The sequence below is a fragment of the Pseudoliparis swirei genome, chromosome 23 (genome assembly GCF_029220125.1).
Source record: "Pseudoliparis swirei isolate HS2019 ecotype Mariana Trench chromosome 23, NWPU_hadal_v1, whole genome shotgun sequence".
Classification (NCBI taxonomy): domain Eukaryota; kingdom Metazoa; phylum Chordata; class Actinopteri; order Perciformes; family Liparidae; genus Pseudoliparis; species Pseudoliparis swirei.
The window spans coordinates 17626637-17640439 of NC_079410.1; the positions used below are offsets into that span (position 1 = coordinate 17626637).

At 47.1% G+C, this 13803-nt stretch overlaps 1 protein-coding gene across 2 annotated transcripts in view; it reads left to right on the top strand.

Annotated features, from left to right (window-relative positions):
- tnrc18 (trinucleotide repeat containing 18) overlaps positions 1–13803 on the top strand; it is a 73329-nt gene that overhangs the window by 32687 nt on the left and 26839 nt on the right. The gene's annotated exons all lie outside the window — the stretch shown is intronic.

The window sequence follows — 13803 nt, forward strand, 5'->3', positions numbered from 1 at the left end:
GTGTTGTTACCTCTAGCTGGTGTTGTTACCTCTAGCTTGTGTTGTTACCTCTAGCTTGTGTTGTTACCTCTAGCTGGTGTTGTTACCTCTAGCTTGGTTGTTACCTCTAGCTGTTGTTACCTCTAGCTTGTGTTGTTACCTCTAGCTGGTGTTGTTACCTCTAGCTGGTGTTGTTACCTCTAGCTTGTGTTGTTACCTCTAGCTGGTGTTGTTACCTCTAGCTTGTGTTGTTACCTCTAGCTTGTGTTGTTACCTCTAGCTTGTGTTGTTACCTCTAGCTTGTGTTGTTACCTCTAATTGTTACCTCTAGCTGGTGTTGTTACCTCTAGCTTGTGTTGTTACCTCTAGCTACCTCTAGCTGGTGTTGTTACCTCTGCTGGTGTTGTTACCTCTGCCTCTAGCTTGTGTTACCTCTAGCGTGTTGTTACCTCTAGCTGGTGTTGTTACCTCTAGCTTGTGTTGTTACCTCTAGCTTGTGTTGTTACCTCTAGCTGTGTTGTTACCTCTAGCTGTTGTTACCTCTAGCTGGTGTTGTTACCTCTAGCGTTACCTCTAGCTGGTGTTGTACCTCTAGCTTGTGTTGTTACCTCTAGCTGGTGTTGTTACCTCTAGCTTGTGTTGTTACCTCTGGTGTTGTTACCTCTAGCTGGTGTTGTTACCTCTAGCTTGTGTTGTTACCTCTAGCTTGTGTTGTTACCTCTAGCTGGTGTTGTTACCTCTAGCTTGTGTTGTTACCTCTAGCTTGTGTTGTTACCTCTAGCTGGTGTTGTTACCTCTAGCTGGTGTTGTTACCTCTAGCTTGTGTTGTTACCTCTAGCTTGTGTTGTTACCTCTAGCTTGTGTTGTTACCTCTAGCTGGTGTTGTTACCTCTAGCTTGTGTTGTTACCTCTAGCTGGTGTTGTTACCTCTAGCTCCTCTAGCTGGTGTTGTTACCTCTAGCTTTGTTGTTACCTCTAACTGGTGTTGTTACCTCTGGCTTGTGTTGTTACCTCTAGCTTGTGTTGTTACCTCTAGCTGGTGTTGTTACCTCTAGCTTGTGTTGTTACCTCTAGCTGTGTTGTTACCTCTAGCTTGTGTTGTTACCTCTAGCTGGTGTTGTTACCTCTAGCTTGTGTTGTTACCTCTAGCTGGTGTTGTTACCTCTAGCTTGTATTTGTTACCTCTAGCTGGTGTTGTTACCTCTAGCTTGTGTTGTTACCTCTAGCTGGTGTTGTTACCTCTAGCTGTTGTTACCTCTAGCTGGTGTTGTTACCTCTAGCTGGTGTTGTTACCTCTAGCTGGTGTTGTTACCTCTAGCTGGTGTTGTTACCTCTAGCTTGTGTTGTTACCTCTAGCTTGTGTTGTTACCTCTAGCTGGTGTTGTTACCTCTAGCTTGTGTTGTTACCTCTAGCTGGTGTTGTTACCTCCTTGTGTTGTTACCTCTAGCTGGTGTTGTTACCTCTAGCTTGTGTTGTTACCTCTGTTGTTACCTCTAGCTTGTGTTGTTACCTCTGCTGGTGTTGTTACCTCTAGCTTGTGTTGTTACCTCTAGCTTGTGTTGTTACCTCTAGCTGTTGTTACCTCTAGCTGGTGTTACCTCTAGCTGTTGTTACCTCTAGCTTGTGTTGTTACCTCTAGCTGGTGTTGTTACCTCTAGCTTGTGTTGTTACCTCTAGCTGGTGTTGTTACCTCTAGCTTGTGTTGTTACCTCTAGCTTGTGTTGTTACCTCTAGCTGGTGTTGTTACCTCTAGCTTGTGTTGTTACCTCTAGCTTGTGTTGTTACCTCTAGCTGGTGTTGTTACCTCTAGCTGGTGTTGTTACCTCTAGCTTGTGTTGTTACCTCTAGCTGGTGTTGTTACCTCTAGCTTGTGTTGTTACCTCTAGCTTGTGTTGTTACCTCTAGCTGGTGTTGTACCTCTAGCTTGTGTTGTTACCTCTAGCTGGTGTTGTTACCTCTAGCTTGTGTTGTTACCTCTAGCTTGTGTTGTTACCTCTAGCTGGTGTTGTTACCTCTAGCTGGTGTTGTTACCTCTAGCTGGTGTTGTTACCTCTAGCTGGTGTTGTTACCTCTAGCTTGTGTTGTTACCTCTAGCTGGTGTTGTTACCTCTAGCTGGTGTTGTTACCTCTAGCTGGTGTTGTTACCTCTAGCTTGTGTTGTTACCTCTAGCTGGTGTTGTTACCTCTAGCTTGTGTTGTTACCTCTAGCTGGTGTTGTTACCTCTAGCTTGTGTTGTTACCTCTAGCTGGTGTTGTTACCTCTAGCTGGTGTTGTTACCTCTAGCTGGTGTTGTTACCTCTAGCTTGTGTTGTTACCTCTAGCTTGTGTTGTTACCTCTAGCTGGTGTTGTTACCTCTAGCTGGTGTTGTTACCTCTAGCTTGTGTTGTTACCTCTAGCTGTGTTGTTACCTCTAGCTTGTTGTTACCTCTAGCTGGTGTTGTTACCTCTAGCTGGTGTTGTTACCTCTAGCTTGTGTTGTTACCTCTAGCTGGTGTTGTTACCTCTAGCTTGTGTTGTTACCTCTAGCTTGTGTTGTTACCTCTAGCTTGTGTTGTTACCTCTAGCTTGTTGTTACCTCTAGCTTGTGTTGTTACCTCTAGCTGGTGTTGTTACCTCTAGCTTGTGTTGTTACCTCTAGCTGGTGTTGTTACCTCTAGCTGGTGTTGTTACCTCTAGCTGGTGTTGTTACCTCTAGCTTGTGTTGTTACCTCTAGCTGGTGTTGTTACCTCTAGCTTGTGTTGTTACCTCTAGCTTGTGTTGTTACCTCTAGCTTGTGTTGTTACCTCTAGCTGGTGTTGTTACCTCTAGCTGGTGTTGTTACCTCTAGCTTGTGTTGTTACCTCTAGCTGGTGTTGTTACCTCTAGCTGGTGTTGTTACCTCTAGCTTGTGTTGTTACCTCTAGCTGGTGTTGTTACCTCTAGCTTGTGTTGTTACCTCTAGCTGGTGTTGTTACCTCTAGCTTGTGTTGTTACCTCTGGCTGGTGTTGTTACCTCTAGCTTGTGTTGTTACCTGGCCGTGTTGTTACCTCTAGCTTGTGTTGTTACCTCTAGCTTGTGTTGTTACCTCTAGCTGGTGTTGTTACCTCTAGCTGGTGTTGTTACCTCTAGCTGGTGTTGTTACCTCTAGCTTGTGTTGTTACCTCTAGCTTGGTGTTGTTACCTCTAGCTGGTGTTGTTACCTCTAGCTGGTGTTGTTACCTCTAGCTTGTGTTGTTACCTCTAGCTTGTGTTGTTACCTCTAGCTGTGTTGTTACCTCTAGCTTGTTGTTACCTCTAGCTGGTGTTGTTACCTCTAGCTTGTGTTGTTACCTCTGGCTTGTGTTGTTACCTCTAGCTGGTGTTGTTACCTCTAGCTTGTGTTGTTACCTCTAGCTTGTGTTGTTACCTCTAGCTGGTGTTGTTACCTCTAGCGTGTTGTTACCTCTAGCTGGTGTTGTTACCTCTAGCTGGTGTTGTTACCTCTAGCTGGTGTTGTTACCTCTAGCTGGTGTTGTTACCTTGTTGTTACCTCTGGCTGGTGTTGTTACCTCTAGCTGGTGTTGTTACCTCTAGCTTGTGTTTGTTACCTCTAGCTGAGCTGGTGTTGTTACCTCTAGCTGGTGTTGTTACCTCTAGCTTGTGTTGTTACCTCTAGCTTGTGTTACCTCTAGCTGGTGTTGTTACCTCTAGCTTGTGTTGTTACCTCTAGCTTGTGTTGTTACCTCTAGCTGGTGTTGTTACCTCTAGCTTGTGTTGTTACCTCTAGCTGGTGTTGTTACCTCTAGCTTGTGTTGTTACCTCTAGCTTGTGTTGTTACCTCTAGCTTGTGTTGTTACCTCTAGCTGGTGTTGTTACCTCTAGCTGGTGTTGTTACCTCTAGCTTGTGTTGTTACCTCTAGCTGGTGTTGTTACCTCTAGCTGGTGTTGTTTCTAGCTTGTGTTGTTACCTCTAGCTGGTGTTGTTACCTCTAGCTGGTGTTGTTACCTCTAGCTGGTGTTGTTACCTCTAGCTTGTGTTGTTACCTCTAGCTGGTGTTGTTACCTCTAGCTTGTGTTGTTACCTCTAGCTTGTGTTGTTACCTCTAGCTGGTGTTGTTACCTCTAGCTGGTGTTGTTACCTCTAGCTTGTGTTGTTACCTCTAGCTTGTGTTGTTACCTCTAGCTTGTGTTGTTACCTCTAGCTTGTGTTGTTACCTCTAGCTGGTGTTGTTACCTCTAGCTTGTGTTGTTACCTCTAGCTTGTGTTGTTACCTCTAGCTGGTGTTGTTACCTCTAGCTTGTGTTGTTACCTCTAGCTGGTGTTGTTACCTCTAGCTGGTGTTGTTACCTCTAGCTTGTTGTTACCTCTAGCTGGTGTTGTTACCTCTAGCTTGTGTTGTTACCTCTAGCTGGTGTTGTTACCTCTAGCTTGTGTTGTTACCTCTAGCTGGTGTTGTTACCTCTAGCTGGTGTTGTTACCTCTAGCTGGTGTTGTTACCTCTAGCTTGTGTTGTTACCTCTAGCTGGTGTTGTTACCTCTAGCTGGTGTTGTTACCTCTAGCTGGTGTTGTTACCTCTAGCTTGTGTTGTTACCTCTAGCTGGTGTTGTTACCTCTAGCTTGTGTTGTTACCTCTAGCTGGTGTTGTTACCTCTAGCTTGTTACCTCTAGCTGGTGTTGTTACCTCTAGCTTGTGTTGTTACCTCTAGCTTGTGTTGTTACCTCTAGCTTGTGTTGTTACCTCTAGCTGGTGTTGTTACCTCTAGCTTGTGTTGTTACCTCTAGCTGGTGTTGTTACCTCTAGCTTGTGTAGTTACCTCTAGCTGGTGTTGTTACCTCTAGCTTGTGTTGTTACCTCTAGCTTGTGTTGTTACCTCTAGTTGTTACCTCTAGCTGGTGTTGTTACCTCTAGCTGGTGTTGTTCAATTCAATTCAATTCAGTTTATTTGTATAGCCCAATTTCACAAATTACAAATTTGTCTCAGGTGCTTTACAATCTGTACACATAGACATCCCTGCCCCAAAACCTCACATCGGACCAGGAAAAACTCCCAAATAACCCTTCAGGGGAAAAAGGAAGAAACCTGGAGGAGAGCAACAGGAGGATCCTCTCTAGGATGGACAGATGCAATAGATGTAATGTGTACAGAAGGACAGATTTAGAGTTAAAATACATTCAATGAATATGACAGAGTGTATGAATAGTTCATAGTAGGCATATTCCACGATGGAGACCTCCACGATCCATCAGGCAGATGGCGGTGGGGAGGAGGAGTGGTCGGAGTCTCAACAGGACAGTGGCGTAGTCGCGGGCAGGAATTCCACGACCCAGGCGATCCATCAGGCAGATGGGATCTATGCCGTCTCATAGGGTCCGATGACCCCATGAGGCGTAAAGTCAAAAGGACTTCGGGGAGAAAGCAGAGTTAGTAACGTGTGATTGAGAGATGAAAATTCATCATAAGGAGAGAAAAAGAGGAGATGGGTACTCAGTGCATCCTAAACGTCCCCCGGCAGCTATAAGCCTATAGGCAGCATATCAAGGGGCTGGACCAGGGCAAACCTGATTCAGCCCTAACTATAACTCTGTCAAAGAGGAAGGTCTTAAGTCTACTCTTAAGCGAGGTGACTGTGTCTGCCTCGGACTGAGTGGAAGCTGGTTCCATAAAGAGGAGCTTGATAACTAAAGGCTCTGGCTCATTCTACTTTTTAAGACTCTAGGAACTACAAGTAGTCCCGCATTTAGTGGCGTAGCTCTGGTGAGGCAATATGGTGCGACAAGCTCCTTAAGATATGATGGAGCATCACCAATCAAGGCTTTGTAGGTTAAGAGAAAATTTTAAAAGTGATTCTTGATTTTACTGGGAGCCAGTGCAGAGCAGCTAGTGCAGGAGTGATGTGATCTCTTTTCTTAGTTTTGGTGAGAATACGAGCTGCAGCATTCTGGATCAACTGGAGGGACCTAAGAGATTTATTAGAGCAGCCTGCTAATAAGGGTTGCAGTAATCAGTCTCGATGTAACAGCGTGAACCAATTTTTCTGCATCTTTTGAGACAAGATGTGCCTGATTTTGAAATATTACGTAGATGAAAGAATGCAGTCCTTGAGATTTGCTTTACGTGGGAGTTAAAGGACAAGTCCCGATCAAAGATAACGCCAAGATTCTTTACAGTGGTGTTGGATGCCAGGGCAATGCCGTCTACAGAATCCACATCACCAGATAATTGATCTCTGAGGTGCTCAGGGCGATTAAAATTACTCGGTTTTGTCTGAGTTTAACATCAAGAAGTTGCAGGTCATCCATGTTTTTATGTCTTTAAGACATGCTTGAATTTTACAGAGTTGGTTGCTCTCCTCTGGTTTTATCGATAAATATAGTTGAGTGTCATCTGCATAACAATGAAAGTTTATGGAGTGTTTCCTGATAATATTGCCCAAAGGAAGCATGTATAAGGTAAATAAAATTGGTCCAAGCACAGAACCTTGTGGAACTCCGTGATTAACGTTGGTGGTTGTCGACGCGTCATCGTTTACAAATACAAACTGAGATCGATCTGATAAATAGGATTAAACCAAATTAGTGCCTTGCCTGAAATGCCAATCGACTGCTCCAGTCTCTGTAACAGGATGTCATGGTCAATGGTGTCGAATGCAGCACTAAGGTCTAACAAGACCAGGACAGAGAGGAGTCCTTTATCTGCTGCCATTAAGAGGTCATTTGTAATTTTCACCAGTGCCGTCTCGGTGCTGTGGTGTTTTCTAAATCCTGATTGAAATTTCTCAAATAAACTATTATGATGTAGAAAGTCGCACAACTGATTTGCGACCACTTTCTCAAGGATCTTGGAGAGGAAGGGAGGTTAGAGATCGGTCTGTAGTTAGCCAATACCTCTGGATCCAGGTGGGCTTCTTCAGGAGAGGTTTAATAACAGCCACCTTGAAGGAGTGTGGTGCGTGGCTGTTAGCAGAGACACATTGATAATATCTAATAGAGTGCCGCCAATTATAGGCAAAGCGTCTTTAAGCAGCCTCGTGGGATGGGGTCCAAGAGACAGGTAGGCGTGTTGGTAGAAACCGTTGAAAATAATTGGTCACGGTTGATAGGAGAAAATCCTCAAATATACACCAGGGCATACAGCGGTTTCAAGGCCATTCACTTGAGAACAGATTGGCACTGGTTATGGGCAAGAGATTATTAATCTTGTCCCTAATAGTTAAAATCTTTTCATTAAAGAAGTTCATAAAGTCATTACCACTAAGGTTTATAGGAATGCTCGGCTCCACAGGCTGTGACTCTCTGTCAGCCTGGCTACAGTGCTGAAGAGAAACCTGGGGTTGTTTTATTTTCTATTATTGATGAGTAATAGGCTGCTCTGGCATTACGGAGGCCTTCTTATATGTTTTAAGACTATCTCGCCAAACTAAGCGGGATTCTTGAGATTAGTTGAGCATATCGCTCAAGCTTTGACGTTGCTTCAGTTTGCGGGTCTGAGGTTATACCAGGAGCAAACCTCCTCTTCCTCACTGTCTTCTTCTTCAGAGGGCTATCGAGGTCAGTGTCATTCTCAGAGCCTATGGCACTGTCAACAAGATGATCAATCTGGGACGGACTAAAGTTGAACCAGGAGTCCTCTGTTATATTGAGGCGTGGTATCGAATCAAATACAGAAGGAATCGCTTTAAATTTAGCGACAGCACTATCAGTTAGACATCTAGTGTAGAAACTTTTGACTAACGGAGTACACTCCGGTAGTATAAATTCAAAAGTTATGAGGTTGTGGTCTGACAGAAGAGGATTCTGTGGGAAGACGTTCAAATGCTCAATGTCAACGCCATAAGTAAGAACAAGATCAAGCGTGTGGCCAAAGCTGTGAGTGGGTTTCTGTACTCTCTGACAGAAGCCAATCGAGTCCAACAAGGAGATGAATGCAGCACTAAGGCAATCATTATCAACATCCACATGGACAGGTCCATCCACATCCACAGGTCATCTGATGGCGCCGCGAAAGGTCGCCTCGGTGTGTTGGTGCGCGATGTTTTTTATTGTTTTCGTTTTAAATACTGTTTTCTGCTGGGATTCCCAGAGCTCTTTCACCAGAAGAGCTCTTGAGCATCAGGGAACAACTCCAGCGGATTTACTTCCAACGTTTTTAACTTCTGTGGAGTTACTGGACATTTTGTAAAGTGTGCTCACCTTCGCCGCGTGGAAACGCCGCGGAGAGGAAGCGTTCGGGAGCGCTTATGCGGCTACGGAAGCGGGATCTCGTAAGCGCTGCGGGCATATTTCTCTCAACGTCCGCTCACTGTGCAACAAACTGGGCGAACTCCAGCTGCTGGTGGGAGAGACAGAGACTTCTCCTCATCCTCCGTTCTGTGTTTCACGGAATCATGGCTTAGTGGCTCGATACCAGACTCTGCGCTCCAGCTCGCTGGCTTCCAGCTATTCCGGCGGACCGGTCTCGAGCTCTCCGGTAAAAAAGGGTGGAGGAATCTGCTTTTACCTCAACAACGGCTGGTGCAACGACGTAGCGGTGATTCTACAGCACTGTTCACGGGCCCTGGAATCTGTTATCATCCTGTGCAAACCCTGCTACTCCCCGTGAGTTCGCTTCATTCATCCTGGCCGGAGTTTACATGCGGACGCGGTAGAACGTGAACGAGGCACAACAGACACTCGCTGAACAGATACGGCGTGTGGGCGGACCTTCCGGACTCTTTAGTTATTGTACTCGGGATTTTAACAAAGGAAACCTCAGCCGAACTCCTAAATATAGACAGTTAATTAAATGCCCTACCAGAGAGAAGAGCATTCTGGACCACTGCTACACAACAATCAGCAGGGCCTATCACGCCGTCCCTCGAGCTGCACTGGGAAACTCTGACCACGTCATGGTTCATCTGATTCCTCATACAGGCAGAGACTAAGCTCTGCAAACCTGTGGTGAGAAGTTCAAGAAGTGGACCAGTGAGGCTCTGGAGGATCTCTGGGGTGCTTGACTGTACTGACTGGGATGTCTTCAGGACTGCTACCAACAGCCTGGATGAGTACACAGAGGCTGTAACTTCCACATCAGCTTCTGTGAGGACAGCTGTATTCCATCCAGCTCCAGGGTGAGTTATAACAACGACAAACCCTGGTTCACAGCAGACTCAGGAAGCTAAGACTGCAGAAGGACCAGGCATTCAGGAGTGGGGACAAGGACCTGTACACAGAGTCCAAATACAGGTTTAGCAAGGCGGTGAGAGATGCTAGCGACTGTACTCTGAGAAACTGCAACAGCAGCTCTCAGCAAACGACTCTGCTTCTGTCTGGAGAGGGCTCAGGCAGATCACCAACTACAAGCCCAAATCACCCCACTCCATGAACAATGTGCTTCTGGCAGCCGAGCTAAATGGTTCTACTGCCGCTTTGAAAGACAATGGAGCAGTCCTGAGACCATCCCCACAGCCCCACCAACAAGCCACAGACCATCAGCCCACCCTCCCCAGCCCATCAGGCTCACACCTCTGGAGCACCCTCCATCAACTCAGCGGCCCCTCGTCATCCTGGAGAGAGCAGTCAACAGGCTGTTTAAAGCAGAACCCCATAGCAGCGCATGGGCCCGGACTCCGTCTCCCCCTCCACCCTGAAGCACTGTGCGGACCAGCTGTCTCCGGTGTTCACCGACATCTTCAACACCTCCCTGGAGACATGCCACGTTCCAGCCTGCTTCAAGGCCTCCACCATCATCCCGTCCCAAAAACCCAAGATCACAGGACTCAATGACTACAGGCCCGTCGCCTGACCTCTGTGGTCATGAAGTCCTTTGAACGCTGGTCCTGTCACACCTCAAGACCATCACCGACCCACTCCTGGACCCCTGCAGTTCGCCTACAGAGCCAACAGGTCTGCAGGCGATGCAGTCAACATGGCCCTTCACTACATCCTCCAGCATCTGGACTCCCGAGAACCCTCGCCAGGATCCTGTTTGTGGACTTCAGCTCTGCCTTCAATTCCATCATCCCGTCCCTGTTGCAGGACAAGCTCTCCCAGCTGCGTGCCCGACTCCACCTGCAGGTGGATCACAGACTTCCTGACCGACAGGAAGCAGCACGTGAGGCTGGGGAAACACGTCTCAGGCTCCCGGACCACCTGTACGGGTTCCCCAAGGCTGTGTTCTCTCCCTCTGCTGTTCTCCTGTACACCAACAGCTGCACCTCCAGTCACCAGTCCGTCAAGCTCCTAAAGTTCGCGGATGACACCACCCTCATTGGACTCATCTCTGGCGGGGCGAGACCGCCTACAGGTGGGAGACTGACCACCTGGTGACCTGGTGCAGCCAGAACAACCTGAGCTCAACGCTCTGAAGACAGTGGAGATGGTTGTGGATTTCAGGAGGAATGCAGCCCCACCCGCCCTCTCATCCTGTGTGACTCCCCGTCGGCGGCTGTGGAGTCCTACCGCTTCCTGGGCTCCATCATCTCCCAGGACCTCAAGTGGGAGCTGAACATCGGCTCCATCTCCAAGAAGGCCCAGCAGAGGATGTTCTTCCTGAGGCAGCTGAGGAAATTCAACCTGCCAGGGAAGATGATGGTACAGTTCTACACGGCCATCGTTGAGTCCATCATCTGCTCCTCCATCACCGTCTGGCACCCTGCAGCCACATCATCCGCTCGGCCGAGAGGGTTATCGGCTGCAATCTGCCTTCCCTCCAGGTCCTGTTCACTTCCAGGTCACTGAGCGGGCCAGAAAGATTGTTGACCCCTCCCACCCTGGACACTCCCTGTTCGAGTCCCTCCCCTCGGGGAGGAGGCTGCGGTCCATCATGACCACGACCTCCCGCCACACCAATAGCTTTTTCCCGGCGGCGGTCGGGCTCATCAATGGACCCCGGGACTGACTGACTGTCACCCCCAGGACTACCACCTCTTCTTCCACCTCCTTCCTCTTCCTCCTCCTCCCTCTTCCTCCCACTCCTCCTCCCTCCTTGCGTTGATTGTTGTTTGTCATGTCCAAATGTTGCACCTTCCACCAAAAAAAATTCCTCGTTTGTTTGTGAAAACATTCATTCTTTGGCAATAAACCTGTTTCTGATTCTGATTCTGATTCTGAAAATCTCCAACAATAATAACTTTATCGGTTTTAAGAACCAAACTTGATATAAATTCTGAGAATTCAGATATAAACTCTGAATATGGACCTGGTGGCGGTACAGAATCCGTCGAATTGGCTGTAGTGTTTTCCAGGTTGGATGTGAAAGACTAAGAACAAGGCTTTCAAATGAGGTGTAGTGTAATTTTGGTTGATAGGCTCGATTCAAAGATGGCTGCTACTCCACCTCCTCGACCGGTGCCTCGAGAATGTGAGTATTAATATGACTTGGAGAGTCGATTCATTCAGGCAGACATATTCTTCATGGCTCAGCCAGGTTTCAGTTAGGCAACATAAATCAATGTGATTATCTGATATTAAATCATTCAGTAACACAGCTTTAGATGACAGAGATCGAATATTTAGGAGACCACATTTAATAGACCTATTTTGTTTGCACTGCTGAAATAATTGTGTTAACTTGTATAAGGTTATTGTGTACTCCTCTTCTGCTTACTTTTGATTTATTTAATTGAAGTGGCCGTGGGACAGACACAGTCTCTACTCTAAAGTCAAGGGTGGGTAACTGCTCGAATGGAAGAGCAGAGAAGGGTGTTAAACTAACTCTGCTCCCGGTTCCTGATCTGAACCCTGGGTGGTCATGGATTATGTCCGGTGATCAACTTGGTCATATTCGCAGAAATGAGGCGCGCTCCGTCCAACGTGGGAGGACAGCCGTCTCTCCTCATCGAATCAGGTTTTCCCAGAAAGTCTTCCAGTTGTCTCGTAGCCCACATTGTTCGCTGGGCACCACCTCGACAGCCAGCGGTTGAAAGAGCGACATTCGGCTATACAATTAGTCTGTCTGCAAATTTGGGAAGGGCCAGAAAATTACGGTGTCCGACAACGTCTTGGCATAAGCACACCGATTCCACATTAATTTAGTGAGTTCCGGCGGCGGGCTCGGCGTCATTACCACGGCGTGTATTACAATCTGACTGTATCTCCGCTTGTCTTAGCCAGCAGCTTCAAACAAGACTCCACGTCGCCCGCTCTGGCCCCGGGAGGCACACACGACTCTGGTCCGTGGCCGCTATTTTCCGTTCCTGACTATAGAGCTCCGATAACCAGGTGTGTTCCTCAGCGGGTGTGTCGCTGAGCAGGAAAACTGGTTGGCGTGAAGTGGTTGGTGCTGGCGGGCTTCTGTGTGAACTTACGACTCCTGCGAACAGTTACCCAACCATCCGGCTGCACGGTTACCGGGGCACTGGCTAACAACTGACTGTAGCTCCGCGCCGACTACGGGAGAGGGCGGGCTAACTAGCATAACTGTCTGAGCTTCGATAGCGCGGGGCCGTGCATCTAACCCACTTAGACCTGCCTCCAACCTAGCAAATAAACTACACTTGTTGCATGTATCGTTATCATTAAGGAGGCAGGGGATAACTATACATGAGACATACTGAGCAACACGGAGGCGGAGGGAGAGAAGAAGAAGTCATGCTCGCTGTTGAGCTGGCAACCAAAGCTTACCGGAAGAGTGAGATGATGCGTTCAGGAGCAGCTGGGAAAATCCAGATATCCCAGAAGTATTACTGTAACTCCACAATCTCTCAGTTGTTTGGGGTTTATTTCATCATCAGACATTTTTTTGGTAAACCATCAGCTGGTCACATTTTCAATCAAAGACACATTGCTTACCTCTAGCTTGTGTAGTTACCTCTAGCTGGTGTTGTTACCTCTAGCTGGTGTTGTTACCTCTAGCTTGTGTTGTTACCTCTAGCTGGTGTTGTTACCTCTAGCTTGTGTAGTTACCTCTAGCTGGTGTTGTTACCTCTAGCTTGTGTTGTTACCTCTAGCTGTGTTGTTACCTCTAGCTTGTGTTGTTACCTCTGGTGTTGTTACCTAGCTGGTGTTGTTACCTCTAGCTTGTGTTGTTACCTCTAGCTTGTGTTGTTACCTCTAAAGCTGGTGTTGTTACCTCTAGCTGGTGTTGTTACCTCTAGCTGGTGTTGTTACCTCTAGCTTGTGTTGTTACCTCTAGCTGGTGTTGTTACCTCTTGTGTACCTCTAGCTTGTGTTGTTACCTCTAGCTGGTGTTGTTACCTCTAGCTTGTGTAGCTGGTGTTGTTACCTCTAGCTTGTGTTACCTCTAGCTGGTGTTGTTACCTCTAGCTTGTGTTGTTACCTCTAGCTGGTGTTGTTACCTCTAGCTTGTGTTGTTACCTCTAGCTTGTTGTTACCTCTAGCTGGTGTTGTTACCTCTAGCTTGTGTTGTTACCTCTAGCTGGTGTTGTTACCTCTAGCTTGTGTTGTTACCTCTAGCTGGTGTTGTTACCTCTAGCTTGTGTTGTTACCTCTAGCTGGTGTTGTTACCTCTAGGTGTTGTTACCTCTAGCTGGTGTTGTTACCTCTAGCTGGTGTTGTTACCTCTAGCTTGTGTTGTTACCTCTAGCTTGTGTTGTTACCTCTAGCTGGTGTTGTTACCTCTAGCTGGTGTTGTTACCTCTAGCTTGTGTTGTTACCTCTAGCTTGTGTTGTTACCTCTAGCTGGTGTTGTTACCTCTAGCTGGTGTTGTTACCTCTAGCTTGTGTTGTTACCTCTAGCTGGTGTTGTTACCTCTAGCTGGTGTTGTTACCTCTAGCTTGTGTTGTTACCTCTAGCTTGTGTTGTTACCTCTAGCTTGTGTTGTTACCTCTAGCTGGTGTTGTTACCTCTAGCTTGTGTTGTTACCTCTAGCTGGTGTTGTTACCTCTAGCTGGTGTTGTTACCTCTAGCTTGTGTTGTTAC